This window comes from Phyllobates terribilis, unplaced genomic scaffold (assembly GCF_046119375.1).
Source record: "Phyllobates terribilis strain yellow unplaced genomic scaffold, ASM4611937v1 Scaffold_20__1_contigs__length_20440879, whole genome shotgun sequence".
Lineage (NCBI taxonomy): Eukaryota > Metazoa > Chordata > Amphibia > Anura > Dendrobatidae > Phyllobates > Phyllobates terribilis.
This window is the reverse complement of record NW_027362780.1, coordinates 7,365,334-7,370,174: the sequence shown is the minus strand read 5'-3', so window position 1 is coordinate 7,370,174 and position 4,841 is coordinate 7,365,334.

Here is a 4,841-nt window from a genome sequence, read left to right as displayed (position 1 = left end):
AGCGCCAGAAGATGGCGCTTCTATGAACGCGCCATTTTCTGGGGCGGCTGCGGACTGCAATTTGCAGCGGGGGTGGCCCAGAAAGCTTGGGTCTCCCTGCGCTGCGGATTCCAGCCCCCAGCTGCCTAGTTGTATCTGGCTGGGCACAAAAATAGGGCGAAGCCCCACGCATTTTTTTTTAAAATTATTTCATGAAATTCATGGAATAATTAAGAAAAAAAGGGCTTCCCTATATTGTTGTGTCCAACCAGGTACAAATAGGCAGCTGGTGGTTGGGGGCAGCCCATTCCTGCCTGCTGTACCTGGCTGGACACAAATATAGTGCGAAGCCCCACGTCAATTTTTTTTTAATTATTTCATGAAATAATTTTTTTAAAAAAGGGCTTCCCTATATTGTTGTGTCCGGCCAGGTACAAATAGGCAGCTGGTGGTTGGGGGCAGCCTGTTCCTGCCTGCTGTACCTGGCTGGACACAAATATAGGGCGAAGCCCCACGTCAATTTTTTTTAAAATAAGTCCTTTATTTTAACACTAAATGACATTTGAGGAGTTAATAAAGATGCAGTCCCTAAATTATTATTTATTTTTTAATTAATTTTTCCCAAAACTTTTGACGTGGGCTTCGCCATATTTTTGTATGCCAGCCAGGTACAGCATCCAGCTTCTATGAACGCGCCATTTTCCGGGGTGGCTGCGCACTGCAATTTTCAGCGGGGGGAGGGGGGGGGGCAGAAAGCTTGGGCCTCCCTGCGCTGCAGATTCCATCCCCCAGCTGCCTAGTTGTACCTGGCTGGACACAAAAATAGGGAGAAGCTTCACGTATTTTTTTTTTTTAATTATTTCATGAAATTCATGAAATAATTAAGAAAAAAAGGGCTTCCCTATATTGTTGTGTCCAACCAGGTACAAATAGGCAGCTGGTGGTTGGGGGCAGCCCGTTCCTGCCTGCTGTACCTGGCTGGACACAAATATAGTGCGAAGCCCCACGTCAATTTTTTTTAAATCATTTCAGGAAATTCATGAAATAATTTAAAAAAATTGATGTGGGGCTTCGCCCTATATTTGTGTCCAGTCAGGTACAGCAGGCAGGAACGGGCTGCCCCCAACCACCAGCAGCCTATTTGTACCTAGCCGGACACAACAATATAGGGAAGCCCTTTTTTTCTGAATTATTCCATGAATTTCATGAATTTAAAAAAAAAAAAACGTGGAGCTTCGCCCTATTTTTGTGTCCAGCCAGGTACAACTAGGCAGCTGGGGGCTGGAATCTGCAGCGCAGGGAGGCCCAAGCTTTCTGGGCCCCACCCGCTGCAAATTGCAGTCCGCAGCCGCCCCGGAAAATGGCGCGTTCATAGAAGCGCCATCTTCTGGCGCTGTACCCAACTCATCCAGGGCCCTGATGCGGTGGCTCACTGGGTAATAAAGGGGTTAAGGCCAGCTTGGCATTATCAGCTGGCCCTAAGCCCGAAATTCATGGGGTCACGCCAATATTAGACATGACCACCATGAATTTCTAGTAAAGTATTTAAAAAAAACACAAACACCCAGAAAAAAGTCCTTTAATTGAAATAAACACACAATTCTTTATTGTTCTAAATTAAACCATACTTACCATCACGCCCATTCCAGCTGAAGCCAACGATCTCCTGCAATAAAAGAAAAATAATAAAGCAACCTCATCCTTACCTTTCCATGGCTCCCAGGACGGCTCCAGCTCTGCTACATCGAGATGACAGGCTGGACCGCAGCAGAACGCTGCCATCCAGCCTGTCATCCCGCAGACACTGAGAAGCGCAGGCATACTTCCACTCCTCAGTGTCTGGCTGTGACGGCATCCAGATGAGCCGACAATGAACTCGGCTCACCTCATGTACGTCACTGACAGCGTGGGAGAATTCTCCTGCACTCAGCGCTTCAGCGTGAGAATTTTCCCACGCTGTCAGTGACGTGCATGAGGTGAGGTCATGTCCCATGAACTCGGCGCACCTCATGCACGTCACTGACAGCGTGGGAGAATTCTCACGCTGAAGCGCTGAGTGCAGGAGAATTTTCCCACGCTGTCAGTGACGTGCATGAGGTGAGCTGAGTTCATTGGACATGACCTCGGCTCATCTGGATGACGTCACAGAAAGACACTGAGGAGTGCAAGCATGCCTGCGCTTCTCAGTGTCCGCGGGATGACAGGCTGGATGGCAGCGTTCTGCTGCGGTCCAGCCTGTCATCTCGATGTAGCAGAGCTGAAGCTGTCCTGGGAACCATGGAAAGGTAAGGATGAGGTTGCTTTATTATTTTACTTTTATTGCAGGAGATCGTTGGCTTCAGCTGGAATGGGTGTGGCGGTAAGTATGGTTTAATTTAGAACAATAAAGAATTGTGTCTTTATTTCAATTAAAGGACTTTTTTCTGGGTGTTTGTGTTTTTTTTAAATACTTTACTAGAAATTCATGGCGGTCATGTCTAATATTGGCGTGACCCCATGAATTTCGGGCTTAGGGCCAGCTGATAATGCCAAGCTGGCCTTAACCCCTTTATTACCCAGTGAGCCACCGCACCAGGGCCCTGGATGAGTTGGGTACAGCGCCAGAAGATGGCGCTTCTATGAACGCGCCATTTTCCGGGGCGGCTGCGGACTGCAATTTGCAGCGGGTGGGACCCAGAAAGCTTGGGTCTCCCTGCGCTGCAGATTCCAGCCCCCAGCTGCCTAGTTGTACCTGGCTGGACACAAAAATAGGGCGAAGCGCCACACATTTTTTTTTTTAATTATTTCATGAAATTCATGGAATAATTAAGAAAAAAAGGGCTTCCCTATATTGTTGTGTCCGGCTAGGTACAAATAGGCAGCTGGTGGTTGGGGGCAGCCCGTTCCTGCCTGCTGTACCTGGCTGGACACAATTATAGGGCGAAGCCCCACATAATTTTTTTTTAATTATTTCATGAATTTCCTGAAATAATTAAAAAAAAATTGACGTGGGGCTTCACACTATATTTGTGTCCAGCCAGGTACAGCAGGCAGGAACGGGCTGCCCCCAACCACCAGCTGCCTATTTGTACCTAGCCGGACACAACAATATAGGGAAGCCCTTTTTTTCTTAATTATTCCATGAATTTCATGAAATAATTAAAAAAAAAAAAACGTGGAGCTTCTCCCTATTTTTGTGTCCAGCCAGGTACAACTAGGCAGCTGGGGGATGGAATCTGCAGCGCAGGGAGGCCCAAGCTTTTTGCCCTCCCCCCCCCCGCTGAAAATTGCAGTCCGCGGCCGCCCCGGAAAATGGCGCGTTCATAGAAGCTGGATGCTGTACCTGGCTGGCATACAAAAATATGGCGAAGCCCACGTCAAAAGTTTTGGGAAAAATTTATTAAAAAATAAATAATAATTTAGGGACTGCATCTTTATTAAGTCCTCAAATGTCATTTAGTGTTAAAATAAAGGATTTATTTAAAAAAAAAATGGCGTGGGATCCCCCATAATTTTAGTCTCTAGCGGAGGTTAAGCAGACGGCTGGGGCAGATGTTTGAAGCCTGGGAAGGGGGTAAAACCCACGGAGCTTCCCAGGCTACTAATATCAGCCCCCAGCTGAATACCTAGCCTTTACTAGCTATTAAAATGGGGGACCCCCCAAAAAAAAATGACGTGGGGTCCCCTCTATTTTAATAGCTAGCAAAGGCTAGGCAGACAGCTGGGGGCTGATATTAATAGCTCAGGAAGGGTGCCATGAATATTGGCCCCCTCCCAGGCTAGAAACACCAGCCGTCAGCCGCCCCAGAAATGGCGCATCCATAGGATGCGCCAATTCTGGCACTTAGCCTCGCTCTTCCACGCTGCCCTGGTGCGGTGGCAGGGGGTAATAGTGGTGGGGTTCATGTCAGCGCCAGCTGCCATGAAGCCCAGGTTAGTAATGATGGCCGTCTATATGACACCCCCATTACTAACCTACAAAGTGTTAAAAAGAAAAAACACACTACACCCAGAAAAAAATAATTTATTTGAAATAAAACACCATTTTATTTAATTCTTAGTTTACTAAAAAAAAAATAGTTACCTGTCCACGTTCCTGCGCTGATCTCCCATGCACAGCTGTCACATCTGGAGATGGTGACAGCTGTGCATGGCTGCTGTAAGCTCACGCTGCCGGGAACACGTCCGCTCCCGGCAGCGGGAGCCACTGACTGAGGTCACCGGAGTGCATTCAGGCAGCGCAGCTCCGGAGACCTCCTTTACGGCAGTGCTGTACCGTGGGAATTTCTCACGATACAGCAGTGCCGTAAAGGAGCTAACCGGAGCAGCGCTGCTTGAACTCCGGTGAACCCTTACGGCCCCGTCATTCTAGCGGCGGCAGCGGTTCAGAGCGGTCACATTCTATGTGGCTGCTCTGAACTGGAGATCTTCGTGGGACACTCGTGGACTACTACGGAGGGGTAAGGATAAGGTTGTGGTTTATTATTTTATATTTTATTACAGGAGATCGATGGCTTCGGGGAATTAGGTGTCTAGGTGAGTATAGGTGTAGTTTTTTATTTTTTACTTTATTTTAGGTGGCGATCGGCGGGGACAGGTAATGTATGAACTAATTTCTTTTAGGTAACCACTGGCCACCAATGACATGTATTTAACATTTATTGGGGACACAGTAGGGCAATTTAAATAGCAGGATCAGGCTGATGGGAACTACTGCTCCCATCGAGCTGATCCTGCTGGCAGGAGTGGACGGGGGACAGACATAGGCCGATGGGAGTAGTAGTGTCACATCGGCCTATGTCTGCCCGCACACACACCCGCACACACACCCGCACACACACACCCCGCACACACACCCGCACACACACCCCGCACACACACAC